The sequence below is a fragment of the Bacillus rossius genome, chromosome 1 (genome assembly GCF_032445375.1).
Source record: "Bacillus rossius redtenbacheri isolate Brsri chromosome 1, Brsri_v3, whole genome shotgun sequence".
Classification (NCBI taxonomy): Eukaryota; Metazoa; Arthropoda; class Insecta; order Phasmatodea; family Bacillidae; genus Bacillus; species Bacillus rossius.
Genome location: NC_086330.1, coordinates 153,190,003 through 153,216,057, shown reverse-complemented (window position 1 = coordinate 153,216,057; position 26,055 = coordinate 153,190,003). Strand labels below are relative to the sequence as shown.

Here is a 26,055-nt window from a genome sequence, read left to right as displayed (position 1 = left end):
ATTGTACCGACGTTTCCCACTCGAGTGTAGAAGACATCTTGAGGGTTGATAAATCACCTGAGAGCTAGAAGGAGGTGAGGATATACAAACATATATATATATTATATATACATACACTGTCTAAGGTTTTTTTTTTTCATTGGAAAAACTTGACATTTAAGAATGTATTGTAGGTAACAAATGTGTTTATTGAGGATTTATAGTTATTACATTGCGCTACTCCCACGTTGAGGTTCATGGAGATGGCAGCGTTGCGGTTCCACAGTACTTGTAAGTGCACGCCGCGTGACCGTCTGCGGTGCAGAAACATTGATTGCAACCATCGTTCCAGGTGGAGTTGGGCGTGCAAGCCTTGGTTCCTGGAACATCAACTCTGTGCTGGACAAAAAACAATTACAACTGGGAAATGTATTGATTAACAGTAGAACAACAACAAAAAATGTTTCGTCGCTTTTAGATGACGGCAAACAAGTGCTAACAAATTTCAAGAATGAGTTTTAAAAAACTAAATATAATTTATTATAACACTAAAATTATAACTCTGCACTTAAAATAACTTAGTGCAAAAAAATTACCTATCTATAGGTAATATTATAAAGAGAGAAAATTTGAGTTATTTTGTAAGAAATAAACTTTAAAACTGTTAGATCCATTTCAAAATTTCTTCCACTATTATAAGGCTACGTTACTTCAAATCGTCTAACTAGATAAGTTTTAATTTTTAAAAAATAATTTTTCCTTAAGATTTTGCCAAATTTTAAAATAAAATTGAAGAAAAAAATAACGAACAAATTAACTGTATTGTAAATTTCTGTGCAGTAAATCACCACAAGTACGCTGTGTATCCCTATTCCCGACTGTATCCAGAATGTCAAATGGCATCAGGCCCAGATATAATTGTGAATAACAGTGAGCAATCCTTTGGAGTTTCGGAAGGTTAGATACTTGGAATTAATGGAGATACTTTAAAAGAAAACTTGCTGTGTTTAAAATCTCTACCCGTTTACGCGAAGCCGGTATTTCTAGCTGATGCTCTTAAAACGGAATTTGTTATTAAGTGACAGTTTGCTTTGTAATTGATCAGAATATGAAACTTCGTTTGTAACGAATATCTGAGATAAGCGAAAACAGGGTAGTATCCCCGAGGGACTAGGCGAGAGACACCAAACTGGCGTAATATTGAGGAGAGAAGCATAGAGGGACATGAATGTAGCATCACACTCTGCGAGTGAAACGATCTTGAAAAGATTCGTGTACACTGATAGGTTCTGAATAAACATTAAAAAAAATGAATACTTGATTTTTAAAAAAATGTTCCACCTAGCGTTTAATATATCAATGCGACTAGTGCGGGATGGTAAGTGGTGTTCTGTGGTGGCTCCTGCGCGGTAAAGCCCCAACACTGACGCGCAGTCTTCTCGTCGTGCACAGGGTGCCCATGGTGTTTGAGCCGTAACCATCACATTATATGGTGGATAAATGAAGATAAAGTTGTTTCAAGAATGTCTACCGGCAATTTTATACCTAAATTTTTAATTTTAAAAAAACGTGTTTAAGTCATTTTTATTATTTTTTTAAAATACGGTTTTAAAAAAACAAATAAAGCGGAAACAGACCTACTCATCCTTTTTGGTAGGAGACACCATTCAGTCACCTTGAACAGTTATCAAATAACGCGCCGTATGTGCGCCCAAGTAGAGGGGTCTCAGTGTTCCCAATGTCTCAAATCTGGGGGAAATTATATTCAAATAAAACTGCACTGAAAATGAAATTATATTTTTAAAATCCTAAAAAAAAAACACAATTTAATTAGTGTATGAATTAAAAAGTAAAAAAAAATATATCTTTAAATTTAAGTAATTTGTTCCACAACGACAGAATTAACTACAACTCTGTCAAACGAAACATTTCAATATTATAAAAATAAGATAATACAATAAACAAAACAAATAATGTTAATGAAATAAAAAGCGTGAGATGCTCTCGTCTTTCATTTTCATAATGACCCTGTCCTAACGTAGATAAATTAGTAGTTGAAAATTTAAGACAATTGATATCAAGCTCCCCAAAACTTTTTTCATTAAATTTAAATGTTTTGTTTATTACTTGATTCCTATTTTTAACTTATTTAAAAAAAATTGTTGTAGTTAATTCTGTCACTGTTGAGCAAATTACTTAATTTTTTTTTAATTTTTAGTTTATACAACAATTAAGGCATGTTTTAGTTTGTAATATATATATTTTTTACTTTTTTAGTTCATATAGGATTATATTTTTTATAAATTCCTCGCAAGGCACTATAAAATCAATTTTCAGTCTTGAAAATTTCGTGGGCAACTGACTCCTCCCCTCCCCTCACAACTCTAAAGGAGGTCCGATGGTGCCCGAAGGCCCCGCAAGCACGTCAAAATTAACGTACTTTTATTGTCCCCCTCTGAGGGGGAGGGGAGGTTTAGGACCCCAATTAGCTAGGAAACACTACAAATAAAAAAAGCATCGGTTTGAAATTTTCGAAATTTTAAGCTTTTGACTCCTCTCTCTTTTGATGGGGGGGGGGGGGGGGGGGGGGCAGTGAAATTTGGGCTAATTTCCCACTTTCCTGGACTCATAGTTACACAAAAAGCATGGTTATTGCCAATAGCAAGAAAGTAGTGGTTGTTTGCACATTTGCCCCTCTCCCCAGGCGATCACTCTTCGGGTCATGGTCATGAAATTATTGTATTGTCATCGGGATTACATACACTTGCAAAGTTTCAAATCGATACGACAATTAGAAGTAGGTTAAAATCAACTTCCAAGATTTGATTACATAGTAAAAGTGAAGCTAATAAAAGCGTATTAAAAAGAGATTATTTCGAGAGTTTTATGAATGCTCCGCAAATAAATATCGTCTCAAAAGGAGCATGGCGATGTTATTAAATATTTGGTTAACCGTTGGACACGCACTCCAGGGGACTCGGGTTCGAGTCCCAGTACGGCTATTCTTATTCCGGTTCGTTAGGAGTCTTGTACACCGACCCCGTAGTCGAACAGATGTAATATTAGTATAGAAAGAAAAAAATTCTCTACTTTTACAAAACTTTATTTTGGAAAAAAGTTGCCAAGAAATATATTTGAAATTTGTGAAACACATGACTATGTTTATTTTTGCATATATGAAATATGTTTTTCGAGTTTATACTGAGTATTTATTTCTAAAATGGGCGCATAATTTTATCTTTAAATTGGTGTTTCATTGAAGCATTGTTTAACCATAGAAAACTATTTGAATATTCAACATTTTAACTTTATTTCGTTGTAGCTTGCTTATTATGTGGGCAGTTAATACTGAAAATATATTCAAGGAACGGTTTACAAATAACTTTTAACTATTGGAGGTACTGGACATCAAAAAACATAAATTTCCGGGTAAGAATAGAATCCTCGTTTTACTGCGAACATTATTTGTAGTGATACAGTTGTTTTCATTTAAATGTCAAAATTGGCGAATATCTGTGTTTTACAAGACTATTTCTGTTCCTTTTACAAAAAAAAAAAAAAAAAAAAAAAAACATTTTCGAGCGTAGATGAATAAAATAATAATATACCACAAGGGACTTCAATGAGTCATTTGAATATCAACATAGAACACACGCGTATGACGCACTGTAAGATCGTGTATAATAGTTGCGTGTATAAGAACAAGTGGTTTATGACCAATTGGAAGGACAGGTATCCTTCGCGTCACGTTAACTTTCTCAAATTTGTAAGTGTTCAAAAGTTTACCTGTAGTTCGTGTTTCCCAGCTGTCACTTGTTTGTTCATCAGACTATACATCAATGAGGCCTAGATACTCCTATTATGTTTGTCATGTCCTTGCTTGGAAGTTGTACGAGCGAACTGGGAGATGATTCAGGCGTGCTGCGGCAGGTTAACAGGTGACTAGTTTTGTATCAGACTCTGTGTTTGTATATTCGTCCAGGCGTGCAATCGTAATCTAGCTATGTCCCATAACACTTTCATATTTTAAAAAATTAATCCGGTTACATAGGTCACATAGCGTCAAGGGTCTTTCAGCTTCAGCCAAATGAAAATATAGCACAACTAGCTGCAGTACCCGGCTTTGCCCGGGCTGAACACCGGGTGATATATTGTCCGCGAGTTACAGAAAAATGGATAGCGATATGTCCAGTGTGTTGGACATTAAGAAATGAAACATAATTACTGTTTGTGTATCTGTGACCTATGATTTTCTGTTTACCCATGGCGATCGGTTGAAAGGTTTATAAGTTGATGCGCTACAGCGCCATCTAGCGGCGAGTTACAAAAAAAATGGATAGCATAAAAACCTTCTTCATGATAAAAACACTTCGATGTGCCAACTTTCATGGCGATCGGTCAAACGGTGTAAGAGTTTATCGACGTCATACATGCCAACATCCAATTATATATATTCTTATATTTCGAAATTTTTAGGCTTTCACTTTTGTGGAAAGTGGATGTTCAGGACCTCGAATGTTTCGGAACACTCCATCTCGAAACAAATTGTATTTGAAATTCATAAAATTATCGAAATTTTGGGGCTTTTTCCCAGAGGGTGGCGGGGGTTTCGAGGACCCTGAATGGCTCGAAAACACTTAAAATCGAAAGAGAAAGATTTTTAAAAAATTTTAAACTTTCGAAATTTTGGGGCTTTAACCACCTGGGGGGGGGGGGGGGAAGGTGATGTTGAGGACCCCGAATGGCACGGAAACACTCCAAATCGAAAGAGATATAAAGGAATATAAGAATGTAGGCATTTACTGTAGTCCTATCTACCATAATAATAATATTGACAAATATAAAAACTTATTACCTACCTAAGAATAATTTTCCAAATAAATTAATGAATAACTGTATGTTTAAGAATTTACGTACATACATAATATTAAACTTCAAAATATACACACCAAAAAAAACTAAGGATGTTTGTGAAACTATTTATTATTTGTCATAATGTTTAAAACATTTGTTTATATGTAAAACTGTGGTGGCCATATTCCGCTTATCCAAAGGAGTATAGAAATTAATAGAGATATCACTCCCTGTACACACCACAAATCTTTGAATTAAGTAAAAAAGAAAAAACATAGTCCAAAATGAAACAAAAAGTATAAATAACAACTAATTTGTCAAAAAAATTTATTCAACTGGAATGACAATGTTAACATCCACCTGAAATTTAATAGAAGTAGGTAGGTAAGAATATATATATATATATATATATATATATATATATATATATAAGAAAATAAATGAAATTAAATCATACATAAATAAAATTATCTCACACTCAACTAAACATAATGTTTAATATGAAATAAAGGAAGATGGCAGTTACACGTAACTATTCTAATTAATAAAAAATAGCAACCTACTTGAAATAGTAAAATTCAAATTTTTCAACAATATATTACATAATTGATAAATATTTCTGGTCTTCGGTCTCAGTAGCCCTAAGACTCTTGACGCTCAGCAGATAAATTATAAACACTAAACCAAACTTCTTGCAAATAAGTAGGTACTGTAAAAAAAATAACAATATTGACAATAGAAAAAATAAGTAGGCCCTACCAACCTATGAATAAATTGCTAAGAAATTTATAAGTTTAAGAATTTATTTACCTACAATATATTAAACTTGAAACTATCCACACAATAAAAACCTAAAAATGTTAGTGTAACTATTTTTTTTATTTGTCATAATACCTTAAATACGTATGTTTCCAAAATGAAACAAAGTATAAAAAATGACCAATTTGACAAAAAAAAATTGTACAACTCGAATGACATTGAAAACATACACGTGAAATTTAAAAGAATTATTATGAGTGCCCTAGGTAGGGAGAAAAAATATATATAGAAGAAATTAAATTTAAAAATGGGTGCGTGTACTTAGGTACGCGCATGAGAAGTTATACTTCTTTGGCATCATTAAAAAATAGTTTTTAATTGCTAGCAAAAATATTGCGTGGAGTCCCTCCGCGCGGAAGAAGTGAAACTTCGTAATGTGGAAATGAAAATAGGAAGGGGTAGAAATTGATTTTTAGTGAAATCATATTGTATCAAATCAAACTAAAAAAAAAAATAAAGGAAATAAATTTGTAACGATTCATAGATTGATCTTCAGAGAGAGAGAGAGAGACACCTATTGAATGTCTATAAAACTAACTTTTTTATGAGAGCAGATTTTCATGAAATAAATCATAAAATCATTCAACGATAAAAGTTGTTTATATAACTAAGCGGACGGGTTCACCCCAAGGAGAAAATTGACGCGGCGAGACCTCGTGGACATAGAGAAATGACACACACTCACTATTTATGTGTTTATGAAACATGATTTTTTTCTGCAATTTAAATTGTAATATACAAAAACGGTATTGAAAATCGAAACAAATATGGCGACACTACAAACTGTCAAGATCTTTATTTTTTTTCTTACTCTCTACTTAGTTCCTTACAATATAAAAATGTAACGTAATGGCTTGAAAGCTATTGCTCGGCAGTCATAGAGGAATGACACTAACAGTTTGTATATCTACGACACACATTACATAAAATTAAGATATATTTTTTAACCCGTTTAAAGATTTTTTTAGACAAAAGATAGCCTATGTCCATCCCCAGGATATAATCTATCTCCTTGCCAAATTTCATAACGATCCGTTCAGCCGTTCAGCCGGGAAAAGGTAACAAACAAACAGACATACATACAGACAGACAGACAGTGTTACTTTCGCATTTATAATATTAGTATTGATTATCTCTCATCGTGCAATCAAATGAGTTCATTTACGATTATAAACAAATAATCTCCTAGAGAAATTATTTATATGGAATAAAATATATATTTTATGTTCGGCACAAAACGTCGTCGAAGCATTGATTTTGAGTCAAAATCATGACTTTTATGATTTGATGACTAGTTCTGAAGAGGCATGCGTATTCCACCGTTATTTGTAAATTATTTTGTCTTTTGCTGGCTATACCCCAATCCCAAATCAAGTGTACTTCCACTAAATGTATTGATAGTAAAAAAGCTACATATTTTACAGCTTTGCTCGCATGACTTATAAAAGTTAAAATAGAATGCGAAGGTGTACAGGGTTCAAAGAAATAAACCTAATACTTTCCGTTAAAACGTAATGCGGAATTCAGGCAAATATTCTTTCGACATTTCAATAAGAACATTAAAAAAAATTGTTTGTTTTAAAGGTCAGCGCATTCCGCGAAATTAATTTTGACATAAGGAAAACTAGCTTTACATGCACTGTCCTAGCTCGCATTTATTGTGTTCCAAGTACATCGCCACATTGCCTACCGGAGCCAATCAATAAAAATGCTTGGAAAATGTGTTATAACGTAAGACAACATTATCCTAATTAATATTATCAGTAACTGCTCAGCAATTTATGTCAATATTAGTCAGGCACAATCGTTCACCATATCTTATAAACACAAAAACATTTTTCGCACGGATGTAAAAAAATACTTTTAGCTGAATGTGCTTTTTTTTTAGGTCCCGCTCTCTGATCCAGACAAAGTACAACCCTAGATAAAGCTCATTAATAAAAATATTGTTGTATTGTGGTCATAGGGCGACCGATAATAATAATGATTGATAGGTAAACGTGATTGAACTAACAATACATTATAACAGTGTTTAAAATGTTCATATATTTAAATGGGCTTAAAAATTCAACATGATGGTAGAATGTAGCTTATGATTTGTTTGAGAATTTATAGAACATTTATCGTATATTATGTAACTTTTATTAATTTTTGCCGCTTTTAGAGCTAATGTACATCTTTGACGAGTTAGTTAATCGACAAAATAATTTAACAGCTATTAAATGTTGAACATGCAAATGAGATGGTTATGTGGGTCTTAATTTCTAACAAATCCGTTGTTGAAATATTGTTGAAATTTGCTTATACGTTATCTGATAAGAAACCATCACGTAATACTATATATTACCTATATCATTACTGAATGATATAAAGTAAATGATCAGGGGTGTATTTGTGTTGGTAAAGCAGGATGATAAGCGCGACGCTGCTGGTGCTTCTAGCTCGGTATCGCCTCTAAACGCAAGGCTCTGAACTTGCGCGCACTCTTCTCGTCGTGAATGGGACAAATATGAGTTTGAAGCGGTAACCATAGCATTATATGAAAGAAACATTACGATAAAGTTATAATACAAGTCCCTTAAGTGCTTTACGGAATCTGTACCGGGTGTTACATGCCTAAATAGGATTCTGAAAACACCCTTTTTTCAGTTTTGGCTCTTCTGAAAATACAGTTTAAAAACGCAATCGGAAACAGAACTTCTCATCCGCCCTCTGCGTATTCTTCGATGCTTTTCGAAAGCAGACTCCACTCGGATGTCTGGAACAGTTTTCAAATCGCGTGGTTTCTTCAAAAATACTGCACACTGTATGAGTGCCCAAATACGCGGGTCAAACTATTATACAACAAAAAATATTGGCATACTGCGGCAGAAAATGTATATCAGGTTTAAGTTTATGTATTCATGCTGTTGAAAGAAAAAAAATTATTTTTTTTGCTTGCTTCAAGAAAATAAATGAATGCATGTTATTGTTTGATAAGAAATATTGAGTACACACCACTGAGGCCAGGTTATTAGGTTTAGTGGAACGTTAAATACCCTTACGGCTAGATTATGGGAATCTGGAGATAAGAGAATGCATTTGTGATAAAGCGCTTTCTCTGTAAACTTTGGCATTTTAATTATGATCTGGGAAAGGTGTTTCAATACAGACTAATTTTGTAAAACAACCAACACACTTTCTAAATTTCATTATTGAAATTATACACCAGCAGATCCTCTCTTGTTGCCTTTCCAAAGTAGGCATTTCCTAAAGTCACTATTATTTCGCAGATTCATTGGGTGCAAAGTAGACTTGAAGAACATATACATCTGCTTCGCGTTGATTATTGGAGGGCAGTGTTCTTAAAACGCTCTCTGGCCCTAAGCAGGTTATGAACAACGTGAAGAAGAGGCTACCCAAACCTCATCATCGAACCCATGACCCTCACCACGATAGTTAGGCAAGGTTTGATTAACTACGCAAGAAACGCAAGTCGCAAACTGTTCGTAAATAATATTTTAGACTACCTATTTACATACTACGCAAGACGCAATATCGCAACGCAAGTATTGTTCAACTTCTAACATTTTTTTTTGCGATTTGACTGGCATTTTCGACGGCCATATTTGAAGAGAAGCGTTCCGAAAATATTTTAAAGACGTCGACGTTATGAGCATGTAAGCCCACGGTGTTATTTTTATAGTATACATCATGTTTACACTTGTTAAACTTTCACAGTGTTAGAAAAAAAAGTTAATAAAATTATTTATAATATCTTTTGTTTTCGTAATAAATATGACAAAAAACGCGGGATAAATTTGTTTTTTTATGAAACTTACAATTTTAAGTTATATGGTTGATGACGTCTTGCGACTGTGTGCTTTATAAACGAGTATTGCGTGTTGCGCTGTTGCAACGCTGCGTTTCTTGCGTAGTCTATAAACCCAGCTTCAGACTCGAGGACCACCTTGTATAAAGAGCTTCTGCAAGAGCGGGAAGTGAGTTCAAGTTCACCCGCCGCCTCAAGAGAGATTGGCTGTAATTACCTCAGAGAACAGGTATCGCCACCGATCTATCATATCGTAAAGCATGCTTGAAAAGTAGTAAAATCGAGATCAACCTACCAATCAGTGATAGCGATAGCACCAGAGCCACCAGCAATATAACAACTGCAGTCTTCATTTTGACGTCTTATCTGGAGTGCTCGTGAACAAATGGCTTTACGAGTGGTGGTCGCTTTTATAGTTGACTTATCACAGTCTACGGGGTTCAAAAGCTGACCCAAAAAAAGGTACTATCTTAATGTCATGCTTATTTATATTTTCTTTTTAAATAAAGGTTATGATAACCTTGGTGTAGGCTGATGTCTTGAAACACAAATAAGTTCACATGCAGTAGAACTACATATGTAGTATGAAGTATTATGTATAAAGTATTATTTATGTAGTAGTATTTACACGATATTATATTAAAATAAATTAAACAAACAAAAATATTTCTTTAAATCCTACATTGTTTCCTAGTACTTGGCTTCTGGTTCAAGGTCAAGTTCTTGGAAAATGATGGTTGTAACCGAAGTGTCGGCACGCCTTGTTCCAGCAATTGAAGCAATTGAAGATGGCTGCAACAAATAATACCGAAATGTTGCGCACACCATCATATCCACAGACTTTGCATCAGCTCCAGAATCCAAGAAGTAGTTACTTAGTGGCAATTGGTAAGTAAATTGATGTCTAACACTCATCCGAGTCACCTACGCTCACTCACGAACACGTCGCTCATGTGTATGTTTTTCCCTCGACTGGTATTTAAAATGTATTTTTTTTTCCAGTCATCAGTCTGGTTGTGCCTGATGACGGGAACAGATATCAATTCCCGAAACGTCGCAACTGTTTTTGTCCTAGAAAGCCTACTGTGTTTGCCTGTGCTGTCGTAGTTGCAGTGTCCAGGATACATGTATCGCTGGGTTCGCTTGTACGTCTCTGTGTTGTCCAGATTTTCTGTTTAATGTTATCGCTTGGTTCGCCTGTTTGTCGCTAAGATGTTTTTATTTACTGTTCTAGTTGCAGCTGTCTCATCATTGTCTACGTCATTGTCTACCCACTTGTGTTTCTCTGTTCTGTGATATTTTTTCCTAATTCTTTCCATGGATTCTCTGTGCTGTCTAACTTTTTCTATCGGCTGATTACCACTTGTTTTCTGTGTGTTTGCGTATATATTTTTTCCTCCATTATTGATTTTTTCATTACATACAGTGTTATCAGCAATTGATTTCATCCAAAAAAAAAAGAATTTTCTAAATCAATATTCTCCATTTCAAGAATAATTTGAAGTATGTGATATTATTTTTTTGTTCTGAACTCTACACTTGTTGACCTCGGACATGGAAGCTATCTTATTTCTCTGTTCTGTTTATGTGTAGCTCGATATACAACCAACGTTTCGACACAATAAATTGTGTTGACGCGTGTCTACGTCATTGACGAAATTGGTGTCGACGGCCTGTTAGGCTGGGCGCTCACAGAATCAGACGCGACGCGACGCGACACCATACAATGCCTCACTGTCTTCTCGTGTCAACTTAACACTGTATTTCCGTCACGTTATTTCTTCCAACGTTATTGAAATAAAACTGTTGTTGTGATACTCCTTCAAAGATGGATTATAAATAAAAAGTTCTTTCCTGTAATAAACATACCGATCAATCTGCATCCAGCTCAATTTTGAGGAAAATTCAATTAAAATACTTTACAACTGAATGTTCGCTCAAATTTAATCAACACTGAGAAACAGTCTTTAACTAGATAGCTATAAACACACTATGGCATGCCTATGTTGACATATTTTTTTTTGCTCTGCGCATGCGCAGAACACTGCCGCCGTCAGACGAAGTTGGAGCAGTCATTAGATGTCGTCGCTTCATGCCACTGGTTGAAGTGAACTACTATCAGGCGAAATGTCGCGTCGTCCCGTGTCGTGCTTCATTCTGTGTGTATCCTGCCTTAAGGCCCCCACCTACCCGGGCACACATACAGTGCGCAGAGCTTCAGGTAAAACAACGCGATTTCTAAACTACTCAAGATATTCGGGTGGAGTCTGCTTACGAAAAGCATTTAAGAGTTCGCTGAGGGCCGAAAAGTACTTTTGATTTTGGATTAAGTTTTGAAACTGTACTTTAAGAAGAGTTAAAATGGCTACAACACATGTTTTCAGAGTAAATTTTAGGCGTAAAACAACCGGTACAGATTCTTGAAAGCACTTAAGGGACTTGCTTTACACCTTTATATTCATTTCTCCGCAATATAATGTTATGGTCACCGCTCAAATTTCACAGTTATCCTGTGACGACGAGAAGACTGCGCGCCAGTTCAGAGCCTTGCACTTAGAGGCGATACCGCGCTAGAAGCACCAGCGAGCGTCGCGTTTATCATCCTGCCTCACTAAAGAAGATACACACCTGATGCAACGAATAAACCCTATATATAGCTACGCTCATCACTAACTCACTGACTCTGTAATGCCAAATTGATAGGCGTTTCGTGAAGCACAAATATTAGCCTACTCTATAGAGATATGTATAAACTAGAAAATGGAAAAGTAGCAATAGAGTAACATTTGCAATACAGCTACATTAGCGGGACACGTCTTAATTACTAAATTAAAGTGTTAGAGGTATTCATAATTTTTAATTGGGCACCTTACGTCCCCTACAACTAACAATGCTTATAATTATTAAAAAAAACTTCTATCTCAAAAAAATTGAGCTCTAAACAAAAAATGGGTGAAAATTTTTTCATTTTCATACATACAAGTTTGCGGCACTGGAAAACTTTTCATGATATTTTAATTTTTTACTTGTGCCCTTTCAAAAATCTTTTTTATGTTTTATATGCTTATATCTTTAAAGTTTATAATTTTATAAAAAATCTGTAAATTTTTATTATATATGTTTGTATGCCCGAAGTTATTTTTGACAAATTTGCTTTTTTGTGGTTACGTCCTTTTGAATATTTATATTAAATACTTATTTCGTGGCCACTTATTTCCTTGCTGCTAAAATTATCGGTTAACAGCACAGACTAAAGTGTTTGTTGTATTGATCATTAGGCGCCTGGCAACCTCCTAGCAGATAAATAAAACTCGGAAGCGTGAACTCTGGGAGGCCGCGCGGGGGTCAAGGGTTGCGGTACTCGGGCACACGACACACTTCGCGGTAGAGGACAGTCGGTTGCTGCGTTGTGTTCGTCCACAGAACAATTGACGTCAGCGTAATTCCCCCGCACTCTTATCCCGATCACATCCTTGAAGCCACTTCGATTGTGCACAGTCATTTCGTTTTTTGAATGGTAGGTATAGTTAAAGTTATTTGTAAACATTTTCCTGAGTAGTATAGAATAGTAATTCCGGATAATGGCTCTGGCCCGTGGTGCCTGGTGCCGACTACCATCTAGTATTGTGACAAAACAGTGGCCATCTTGGACGACCTTGACCTTGACATTTACCTTCAAAATTTGCCTAAAATGCCTCAAAATTCGCAGAAATTTCCAGTTTTTTGGAAAATAATTCCGCAAAAAAATCTCAAATAATTTTGAAAAAAAAAATTCATTTTGAGAGAAAAATTCCCGTTTAGAGGGAAATTTTCCAGTTTTTAGTCCAAAAAAAATACCAGCGTCTAGAAATGTCCATATATAAAGCATACATGTCTACAGCCTCCGATAAGACTCTGAGGTCATCATGGATTATGACCTCACCGTTGATATTTCCGTTACGTCGCCATCTTCAAAATCTATATTTATCATCAGATTTTATTTAAAAAAATTCTAAAGTTTATAAATCAAACTCAATTAATAAAATTTTAACAACAAATATAAAAAGAGCAATTTCCGTTACGGCCGTTATTTTGAAAATCTGTAGTTTTTATGTTAGAAAGTAAGAAAAAATTAAAAACTTTTAAAAAATTAATAAAATAACCGAATTTAATAATAAAAATTTAAAAAATAAATAAATTTAAAAATTTTATACACACTTACGACATGGATATCTGAGACCTCGGTTCAAACCCAGCGAGGACAAAAAAAATGGTAACAGGTCCTACCTCCACAGAAGCTACTGACAGACTGACCTCCCACCACTTATGTCAAGATATATATTTCGTCAGCGAGTATGACGTCCTGTCCACCATCTTGGAAATTTTTATTTATTATCAGAGTTTAATGAAAAATAATAATTAATTTTTAATTAAAAATCATTAAGAAACACTGTTGCACATATCGTTACGACCACCATCATGAATTCTAGAAATTTGGCAGGTTTCATTATACCCGCCATCTTGGATGACTATGACATCATCGCTACACTTCGTGTTATGGCCACCATCTTAAAATATTGCAATTTTTATGCTAGAAATTTGGAAAAAATTTCAAAAATTATAATAAAAAAGTATTAATCAAATTTTAATAAAATCATATTTTAAAAATGCACTTACGACTTGCAGTCCACAGTTTGAACGTGGTAAGACCAAAAAAAAATCGTCGACAGATCCTTTCTCCACGGTAGCCGCAGGAAGACTAACCTCCCACCACCAATACCAAGGTATATATCGTCAGATGGTATGATGCAATGTCCACCATTTTGTTTTCATCCGCTGGAAGACACCATCTTGTTTTCGTCTGCTAGACTGCGCTGGTGTAATGTTAGTCTAATTATTACCTGCTAGAGTGCAGTAATCATTTATTATTATTATTACTGTGACACCCGCCATCTTGTCATTTGAGCACCATCTTGGAATTGTGTAACTATTTAGCTAGAAATTCGGGGAAAATTCCAAAATTCATCAAAAAAATTAACAATCATTTTAGAAATTGATTCGATCAGTTCCTGTCCTTGGTTCGATACTTGATCAAAGCAATGATATTTATTTTCATGTAAAAATTAATAATTTCAATAATTCATGTTCAAAATCCTAAAAGAGGCTTAAAATCCTCTAATACCAGCCTGCAGTAAGCCAATATGACCGCCATCTTGGAACTTTGTCTTAATAACACTAGAAATTACGGGAAAGTTCCAAAAGTCACCGAAAAAATCACTCATTAATTAACTGATTGAATCGATGGATTCCAACCTCGGTTAGATTATTGACCAGTGACAGGTGTAACTAAATATTAAATAAGTTTAATATTCTGTCTTCCAACACCTTTCGTGGAGTTAATTAATCATTCACTCTACACAAATTAACTTCAGACAATATTCCTGCCCGGCGAATTAAATACGTGTTAGGCTGATGACAAAGGCAACGACTGTTATGAAGCACCTAAAGCTGACAAGATCGAAGACTGTGACGATGTCCTGAGACTGATATGATGGAAACATCGTAGCAGAAGAGATTGATTATAAGTGTCATGTTAAGATCCTAACATATTAGTTGATCGTCTGAGACTGTTGGTGGTATCTGTTCGATGAGGAAAATACTTGCATATCGACGAAGTATCGTCCATTCTTAAAGAACTGCGGAAAGCTGGTTACATACAATACTCATTTCTTTAATTGTCATGTGTGTACTATTGAAAAATAAATAAATTATTTATATTAAAAAAAGTATGTTTTATTTCTTGTAAACTGATTTAAAAATAAGACTGAGATCTCGTAATACTGCTAACTCTTCGTTTAGTGTGCTTCCAATTGTGCTTCCTCTTCATAAAATGTGCTTCCGATTGCGCGTCTTTTTCTATATTTGTGCTTCCGATTGTGCGTCTTTTTCTATGATTGTGATTCCGGTTTCGTAAAATGTGCATCCTTTTCTATGATTGTCCTTCCTTTTTCGTTGAATGTGCTTCCAAATGTGCTTACTTTTTCGTTAAATGTGCGTCCTTTTCTATGATTGTGCTTCCTTTTTCGTTGATTGTGCTTCCAAATGGGCATCCTTTTCAATAGTTGTTCTTCCAAATGTGCTTACTTTTTGTTGATTGTGGGTTTTCAAATCTGTAGTATCTCTGAATGTTTACTAGTCCAAAACCTCTATGTCTTGATGAATCATTTTTCAGGGATTTTTGGTTTTCTTGTATGCGTAAAACATGTTACGTTGGTTTAATTGAATAATTAGCTGACATAGAGGAAGGTCATGAGGTTCGTATAAGACTGGTCTATATGTCTGCGTTTGTTCATGACCCGGTCTTGTGGTCCGAAGGTGCTTGGTCTATATGTATGGATGGCTTTGTACATGAACGGTTTAGAGGTTATTCTAAGTATTGATGAACTAGACTTACATGATAGGTAATGCGACAACATATTTAATTCGTCGGGCAGGAATATTGTCTTAAGTTGATTTTCATAGTGTGAATGATTAATAAACTCCACGAAAGGTCATGGAAGACAGAATATTAAACTTATTTAATATTTAGTTACACCTGTCACTGGTCAATAATCTTACCGAGGTTGAAATCCATCGATTCAATCAGTTAATTAATGAGTGATTTTTTCGGTGACTTTTGAAACTTTCCCCTAATTTCTAGTGTTATTAAGACAAATTTCCAAGATGGCGGTCATATTGGCTTACTGCAGGCTGGTGTTAGAGGATTTTAAGCCTCTTTTAGGATTTTGAACATGAATTATTGAAATTATTAATTTTTACATGAAAATAAATGTCATTGCTTTGATCAAGTATCGAACCAAGGACAGTAACTGATCGAATCAATTTTTAAATTGATTGTTATTTTTTTTTTGGTGAATTTTGGAATTTTTCCCGAATTTCTAGCTAAATAGTTACACAATTCCAAGATGGTGCTCAAATGACAAGATGGCGGGTGTCATAGTAATAATAATAAATGATTACTGCACTCTAGCAGGTAATAACTAGACTAACATGACATCAGCGCAGTCTAGCAGACGAAAACAAGATGGTGTCTTCCAGCAGACAAAAACAAAATGGTGGACATTGCATCATACCATCTGACGATATATACCTTGGTATTGGTGGTGGGAGGTTAGTCTTCCTGCGGCTACCGTGGAGAAAGGATCTGTCGACGATTTTTTTTTTGGTCTTACCACGTTCAAACCGTGGACTGCAAGTCGTAAGTGCATTTTTAAAATATGATTTTATTAAAATTTGATTAATACCTTTTTATTATAATTTTTGAAATTTTTTCCAAATTTCTAGCATAAAAATTGCAGTATTTTAAGATGGTGGCCATAACACGAAGTGTAGCGATGATGTCATAGTCATCCAAGATGGCGGGTATAATGAAACCTGCCAAATTTCTAGAATTCATGATGGTGGTAGTAACGATATGTGCAACAGTGTTTCATAATGATTTTTAATTAAAAATTAATTATAATTTTTCATTAAACTCTGATAATAAATAAAAATTTCCAAGATGGTGGACAGGACGTCATACTCGCTGACGAAATATATATCTTGACATAAGTGGTGGGAGGTCAGTCTGTCAGTAGTTTCTGTGGAGGTAGGACCTGTCACAATTTTTTTTTTGTCCTCGCTGGGTTTGAACCGAGGACTCCGATATCCATGTCGTAAGTGTATATGAAATTTTTAAATTTATTTATTTATTAAATTTTTATTATTAAATTCGGTTATTTTATTAATTTTTTAAAAGTTTTTAATTTTTTCTTACTTTCTAACATAAAAACTACAGATTTTTAAAATAACGGCCGTAACGGAAATTGCTCTTTTTATATTTGTTGTTAAAATTTTATTAATTGAGTTTGATTTATAAACTTTAGAATTTTTTTAAATAAAATCTGATGATAAATATAGATTTTGAAGATGGCGACGTAACGGAAATATCAACGGTGAGGTCATAATCCATGATGACATCAGAGACTTATCGGAGGCTGTGGACATGTATGCTTTATATATGGACATTTCTAGATGCTGGTATTTTTTTTGGACTAAAAACTGGAAAATTTCCCTCGAAACGGGAATTTTTCTCTCAAAACGAATTTTTTTTTTTCAAATTTATTTGATATTTTTTTGCGGAATTATTTTCCAAAAAACTGGAAATTTCTGCGAATTTTGAGGCATTTTAGGCAAATTTTGGCAAATTTTGAAGGTAAAAAGACAAGGTCATCCAAGATACCCGTCGTGACGTCACAATCCAAGATGGTGGTCGGAACCAGACACCACGCACCAGCGCCAGTGCCCGGACATACTATTCTATATAACTTTCCTGAATACCGTTTTCAGTATTAACTGCTCACAAATGTAAACATAATCCAAAAATTAAGTCTATTATTATATACTTGCTGCAGTACCCGGCGTTTCCCGGGCTGAGCATAGAGTGAAGGGGACGTTTTTTGAAATCAGATGTAGTTAGTAATTGTCTTCTTAATTTGAATGTCAAGTGTGCAAAATAATTTATATCACTTTCAGATCCCGACAGACATTCTGCCAGTATATATATATATATATATATATATATATATATATATATATAAATTTGTGTTCTGTATGTAATCTAGACTCTATAAAGCACTATAGAAAAAAGCTGAAAAATAAGAGATTACTAATATTGAAAAGATTCCTTTATCTAGCTAATGCTCGGCATGCATTGCAAAGCCTCATTCAGTTTTGTTTTGTATTATGTTTGAAGTAGTTACACATATACAAATCATTAATCCATCTCTCTTATCTCTATCTACATCTATATATATCTATGTATATCTCTATCTCTATTTATCTCTTTATATCTACATATATACTTATATACCTCCCGCTATCTCTATCTCTTCTATATATAAATCTCTATATAGCTCTATAAATATATATTTCTTTATCTAACCCATTTCATTCTCTATACCTCGCTCTATCTCAACATATCTCTCTGTCTCTCTCTATCTCACTCTATATATATCACTCTATCTCTGTCTCTCTTTTATATTTAAATAAATTGTGTCATGCATGCGCACTTATATAACAAAAACAGATGAAGTGCCGCTATATAAAAAGAAATAAACACATTTTTTGAAACGATTTGTGCTCCAACTATTGCTATATAGTTATACCGTCTCAGAAACATTCACGGGCATGGGCATAACAACTCACCAAAATTTCATCGCAATCGGATGAATGGTATAGGCCCGCATACGGCACAAACAAACGAAAATTAAAGACATGACAAACGCATCAAACGATGGTGCGTTTAAAATTCAAGGCAACTCTATCTATTGACGAAGTTAAGAACAAAACTATTATTAGCGCCTTTATTTTGCTAGCCGCTGCGAGCTTCACTAAGCAGGCTGGTCTCACCAAGGAGAAAAATATGAATTTGCCAGACCTTACCATGTGTATGATCGTGTGGCAAACATAGAGAAATGACACTCACTCACTATTTGTATGTCTATTACCTATAATTTTTTCTGTTATAAAATGAAATTATCACTTTTTCTCTTCCTTAGGGATGGAATTTCATATTAATATGTGGTCTATGTGTTAATCTAGGTTATGAGCTCGCTGTAGGTCAAATTTCATCCAGATCCGTTCAGCCGCTCTGGCGTGATTGAGTGACAGACATATTCATCCATCCATCCATCCAAACTTTCACATTTATAATATTAGTGGGATTCGAATATCTTTTCCACAGTTTAAAAAAATGCTCTTAAATAAGACATTAATTAAAGTGTAAAATTATTCTTTAAATTTCAATATTATCTCGAAAAACATATTTCATATATTTAAAAAAAAATAACCATTGCCATGTGTTGTACAAAGTTACAATATATTTCTTGTAATTACTGTTACAAACTATTTCTTGACAACTGTTTTCCAAAGAAATATTTTATAAAAAACAGAAATTTTTTCCCCTGTAAAGCTGGTTTTCACTGTAAAAAATTATTAGACTAATTTTTTTTTTTTTGGAAAAGCAACGTTTTTAAAACTAAATAAAAAATATAAAATAATTTCTTCAAGCCCCGTAAAGATTTATAGCTCCATACAGATTCCTAACTACATACATATTGTCCTAAAAATTTGTAATGGGTGATTTTTAACACATACAAATTAACTTGTAAGATTAAAAAAACCTGGGTATCATGGGATCTATAATAATAAGGATTGTAAGGAGTAGCTGTGTTGAGAAAACTTGCACAACAGTTCATATTATTTGCAGTGTAATAACCATTTTTGTGGACTATTCATGCATCAATTATCTGTTGCTTGCGAACCACAATTTTTTTAATCTTAAAAGTAATTAATTATTGTTGAAAATCAACAATCATAATTTTTTTAGGACAAGATGTATAGGGTTAGGAATCTGTATGGGGTTATAAATCTTTACGGAGCTGGGAGAATTTATTTGATAGATTTTTGTCCTTTTTAAAAACTTTATGAAAATATTATTTTTATTTAATTTTTATTTTCTGCTTTTTAATCGTGTGTGTGAAACTTTGCAATTGAACTGATTTAATATTTAATACAGATTAAGTGTATGATTTTATTTCAAACCCATACAGATTGTAATGAAAATAGTAGTATGTTTTGGGGGCTACTGGCGCAGGGTCCAGGGTGTGGATTGAAGATTGTCGACGCCATCTTGGATTGTGACGTCACGACGGCCATCTTGGATGGTTGTGACCTTGACCTTGACCCTGACGGCCATTTTGTATCCGCCATCTTGGATCCGCCATTTTGGATGACGTAATTGTGTTCTCGAAAATTCCGGCGATGTGTTTTACGCCATCTTGGATTATGAAGTCACCGTTGCAATTTTCGTTACGGTCGCCATCTTTAACTTTTTTATTTATTATCCGGTTTAATGAAAAAAATTTAAAATTTATAAAAAAATTCAAATAATAACAATCTAATAAAAATACTTAAAAAATATAGTTTTACGACATGGAGTTCGGAGTCCTCGGTTTGAACCCGACGACTGCAAAAATTAAAAATGGCGGCCGATCCTTCCCTCACAGTGGACGTAGGCAGACTGACCCCCACCACTTGTACCATCGCATATACGAACTTACATCTTCCCCCCCCCCTAAAAAAAATATTTCTCGCACATGACGACCAACCCCTCCCCCAACCCCCCTTTTTAATTTTTTTTATTTTTTTATCGTAATAACCACCCCTCCACTACTACTCTAGTTTATTCCCCTCCCTCACTCACTTTACCGTCATTCCCACCCCTACCCCTCTGACCCCTATTCTACCTTTTAAAGTATAAATACCGGCTGCAGGACCCGGGAGCCTTCAGTTTTGCAGTAGCCCCCAGCCGGAAGAAAATACGATGTTCTCGTGTTGTGCGAGCGGAGCAAAGATCTTGACGGCTATCTTAGCATATGGTAAAGTGCGTACGCTTGCGGCAGTGGATAAGGAGACGGAGTTACCTTATCTACCAAAGGAGTTTCTCCTGGTCTACGCCCCTCACGAGATAAGATACGTGTACAGGTCCCTACCGGTGTACCTGCAGCTAGATGAAGACATTCAAGATTGTTTGCCATGCACCGAGTGCGACAGAGGAAGCTCCAGCGTCCCCGACACACCGCACATGAAATCGTGATGCAAGAAGCGACGAGATGCGTAGCGGCGGCAGCAGCAGCCTATATCCTGAGCGCCGTGCCACAGTCGGCATCTAGGTGCCACTCCAGCATTTCTGCAGAGCCAGCATCTTAGCCACGTCACTCCAGCCTCGTCGTATGCGTAACTGTGAGTAATGACAATATGACACTCTCTCTTGTCAACGTCCCGTGTCTTACGTCCCAAAAGGGCCCCGTAGTGAAGCAACTGTCAGTGATGTCCATCATTGGCGGTGAAGAAACCAGGACTTATGAATACATTTTTAAACCTCCATGCGTCTGGTTGGAATTGGACAGATTCTCTCAACGCGAGAACCGTCGACTAACCTATGAAGTGAACGGACTCTCGTGGAATGACAGTGATGTGGACTATGGACAAGTGAACTCCGTGCTACGTGATCTCGTCGAGCCGGAAGACGACGTTGCTTACGTCCGTGGTAACGTATTGTGAGTGAGTTGTGTAGTGTGAAAGTAATTGATCTTCGTAAACAAGGTAACTGTCCTGGCTTCAACACACTGTTAAAGAGGTACGGAAACCAAATTGAAAAGTGTGATAAATTTTATAATGGTTTCCACTGTGCACATTGTAATAGTCAGTTACTGAAGCTGTGGCTCTATGAGCATCCTTATTACTACAGTGATGTTTAAATTTCAATACTTTTTGCAATTGTAAATATTGTTTCCAATGTCATCTACTGATGAAATTATGTAAATAAAATATATATAATCTTATGTATTTGTCTGTTTTCTTTTCCCCTTTATTTCAGTGGAGTTTTTTTTTGTGTGTGTGTGATGTAAAGTCTATTAACTATACACTTTCGAAAAAAAATTAAAAATATAATAATCATTTTACATTATTTTCAGCATTTTAATTCCAAGCATGCATTATATAAAAAAATCAACAATTAAAAAAAACAAGGGTATTAGTATTATAGAAATGAAACTCAAAGGTCAAAAATTTTACAGATAGATATATTTTTGTTAACATATACATTTAAATATATTCATATTTTATTTGACATGTGTGTGAGAGTGTAGATTCGCAGGTCTCTCTCTTCCCAGCCGACCATTCTCGTCCCGCCGTCTCTCCATCTCACCGGCTCTTCCTCCTCACGTCGAATCTCTCTCCATCGCAGCAACTGCTCACCTGCTAAATACTTAAATAGAATATTAGTAATTTAAACAGAAAACTTGCTCCGCAGCTCTCTGCGGGTTTTTAATGGGCTGGAGACCGACACCGCTAAACAGACTAGTCACGCACAAGCCCCTTGCCTCCATATGCAATATACGTCACATATGTAGTCAAGTTCTTATGAACAACGTCTCTATTTATCCGTGGCCCATTACAACGATGCAAGCCTACCAGAAAGAACTACCATATGATACATTGACACAAAGCACGTGCTAAATTAACATATGGCACATACAAACGCTGAAATTGACCAGTAACAACGATGTATCAACGCCGAAATCTTGCATGCCAACGACTGTGGAACCCAGAGGCGTAACAGTCCAGCGTTGACACACAACGCCGAAATCCTGCATGTCATTGACTGCGGAACCCAGCGGCGTAACAGTCCAGCGTTTACACCATCGACATGACACCATCGACGTAAGGAGCCCAACGTCATGACTCCATCGATGATAGGAGCCCATCGTAGTGACCCCATCATTATGACACCATCGATGTTAAGAGCCCAATGTCTTTACACCATCGACGTAAGGAGCCCAACGATGCATAAAAAAACGCATAAAAAATCGCATATAAATGTATAAAATCGCATAAAACGCAAAAAAAGGCATAAATACGCAATATAAACGCATAAAACGCAAAAATAAAAACGCATCAGTGTAAAACGCATGAGTGTAAAAAAATATGTATTGCACCAAAAACTACGTAGGTGCAAAACACCACCAAATCCATCCCAACCAACCAACCAACCAAAAAACGTAGCACCACAAAAATGTTGCATCGCAAACAACGAGGATGCAAAACACCACCACTTCCATCCCAACTAACCAACCAAACGTAGCACCACAAAAACGTAGCATCGCAAACAACGAGGATGCAAAACACCACCACCTCCATACCAACCAACCAACCAAGAGAGCGCAGCATCGCAAACAACGAGGATGCAAAACACCACCACTTCCATCCCAACCAACCAAGAGAGCGCAGCACCGCAAAACTATGTAGGTGCGTAAAACCACCACTTCCATCCCAGCCAACCAACCAAAAAATGCATCCTCGTCTGCTCACTAGGCGACTGACGTCACTAGAATGTGTCATCTTCGCTGCGATGTAGCATTTGTGGTCGACGACGAAGATTGCATTTTTTGGTTGGTTGGCTGGGATGGAAGTGGTGGTTTTACGCACCTACGTTGTTTTGCGGTGCTGCGCTCTCTTGGTTGGTTGGTTGGGATGGAAGTGGTGGTGTTTTGCATCCTCGTTGTTTGCGATGCTGCGCTCTCTTGGTTGGTTGGTTGGGATGGAGGTGGTGGTGTTTTGCATCCTCGTTGTTTGCGATGCTACGTTTTTGTGGTGCTACGTTTTTTGGTTGGTTGGTTGGTTGGGATGGATTTGGTGGTGTTTTGCATCCTCGTTGTTTGCGATGCTGCGTTTTTGTGGTGCTACATTTTTTGGTTGGTTGGTTGGGATGGAAGTGGTGGTGTTTTGCATCTTCGTTGTTTGCTTGCTGCGCTCTCTTGGTTGGGATGGAGGTGGTGGTGTTTTGCATCCTCGTTGTTTGTGATGCTATGTTTTTGTGGTGCTATGTTTTTTGGTTGGTTGGTTGGGATGGAAGTGGTGGTGTTTTGCACCTACGTAGTTTTTGGTGCAATACATTTTTTTTTACACTCATGCGTTTTACACTGATGCGTTTTTATTTTTGCGTTTTATGCATTTATATTGCGTATTTATGCCTTTTTTGCGTTTTATGCGATTTTATACGTTTATATGCTATTTTTTATGCATTTTTTATGCATCGTTGGGCTCCTTACGTCGATGATGTCAAGACGATGGGCTCCTAACATCGATGGTGTCATAATGATGGGGTCACTACGATGGGCTCCTATCATCGATGGAGTCATGACGTTGGGCTCCTTACGTCGATGATGTCATGTCGATGGTGTCAACGCTGGACTGTTACGCCGCTGGGTTCCGCAGTCGATGACATGCAGGATTTCGGCGTTGTGTGTCAACGCTGGACTGTTACGCCTCTGGGTTCCACAGTCGTTGGCATGCAAGATTTCGGCGTTCATACATCGTTGTTACTGGTCAATTTCAGCATTTGTATGTGACATATGTTAATTTAGCACGTGCTTTGTGTCAATGTATCATATGGTCGTTCTTTCTGGTAGGCTTGCATCGTTGTAATGGGCCACGGCTAAATAGAGACGTTGTTCATAAGTACTTGACTACATATGTGACGTATATTGCATATGGTGGCAAGGGGCTTGTGCGTGACTAGTCTGTTTAGCGGTGTCGGTCTCCAGCCCGTTAAAAACCCGCAGAGAGCTGCGATGCAAGCTTTCTGTTTAAATTACTCTTATTCTATTTAAGTATTTAGCAGGTGAGCAGTTGCTGCGATGGAGAGAGATTCGACGTGAGGAGGAGAGAGCCGGTGAGATGGAGAGACGGCGGGACGAGAATGGTCGGCTGGGAAGAGAGAGACCTGCGAATCTACACTCTCACACACATGTCAAATAAAATATGAATATATTTAATTGTATATGTTAACGAAAATATATATATCTGTAAAATTTTTGACCTTTGAGTTTCATTTCTATAATACTAATACCCTTGTTTTTTTTTTATATAATGTATGCTTGGAATTAAATTGCTGAAAATAATGTAAAATGATTATTATATTTTTAATTTTTTTTCGAAAGAGTATAATTAATAGACTTTACATCACACACACAAAAAAAAACTCCAATGAAATAAAGATGAAAAGGAAACAGACAAATACATTGGTTTATATATATTTTATTTACATAATTTCATCGGTAGATGACATTGGAAACAATATTTACAATTGCAAAAAGAATTGAAATTTAAACATCACTGTAGTAATAAGGATGCTCATAGAGCCACAGCTTCAGTAACTGACTATTACAATGTGCACAGTGGAAACCATTATAAATTTATCACACTTTTCAATTTGGTTTCCGTACCTCTTTAACAGTGTGTTGAAGCCAGGACAGTTGCCTTGTTTACGAAGATCAATTACTTTGACACTACACAAATCACTCACAATACGTTTCTGTTCATTACGACGGACGTAAGCAACGTCGTCTTCCGGCTCGACGAGATCACGTAGCACGGAGTTCACTTGTCCTTAGTCCACATCACCGTCATTCCACGAGAGTCCGTTCACTTCATAGGTTAGACGACAGTTCTCGCGTTGAGAGAATCTGTCCAATTCCGACCAGACGCATGGAGGTTAAAAAATGCATTCATAAGTCCTGGTTTCTTCACCGCCAATGATGGACATCACTGACAGTTGCTTCACTACGGGGCCCTTTTGGGACGTAAGACACTGGACGTTGACAAGAGAGAGTGTCATATTGTCATTACTCACAGTTACGCATACGACGTGGCAGGGGGAGGCGGAATAGATTATTTTTTCGTCCGCAACTGCGCACGACGTCATGTGGCTGAGAGATAACCCCTGCCACTCGCACAGCCAGACAGCACTACCGCAGATATTCTCACTCAACTCGCTCGTTCTCCCACACTATTTCAATAAATCTTTTCAAATCTTCAACATCAATACTTTAAACCATTGCGCTTCCTACGGATTAATTATATTTTATGCACGTGCCTGAATTCAGCTGCAAAAAAAAATAAAACGCGTAGACAATTTTTTTTCTTCAAAAACCTTGCGAAACACTGTG

General features: G+C 36.0%; 1 long non-coding RNA gene across 1 annotated transcript; it reads right to left on the bottom strand.

Moving 5' to 3' along the window:
• Nucleotides 1-167: 167 nt before the first annotated feature.
• On the bottom strand, nt 168-9,904 carry LOC134546305 (uncharacterized). Its single transcript, XR_010079129.1, has 2 exons — nt 9,759-9,904; nt 168-359 (listed from the first exon to the last, which is right to left on the bottom strand). It is a non-coding gene; the product is annotated as an uncharacterized LOC134546305 (long non-coding RNA).
• Between the last annotated feature and the right edge of the window lie 16,151 nt (nt 9,905-26,055).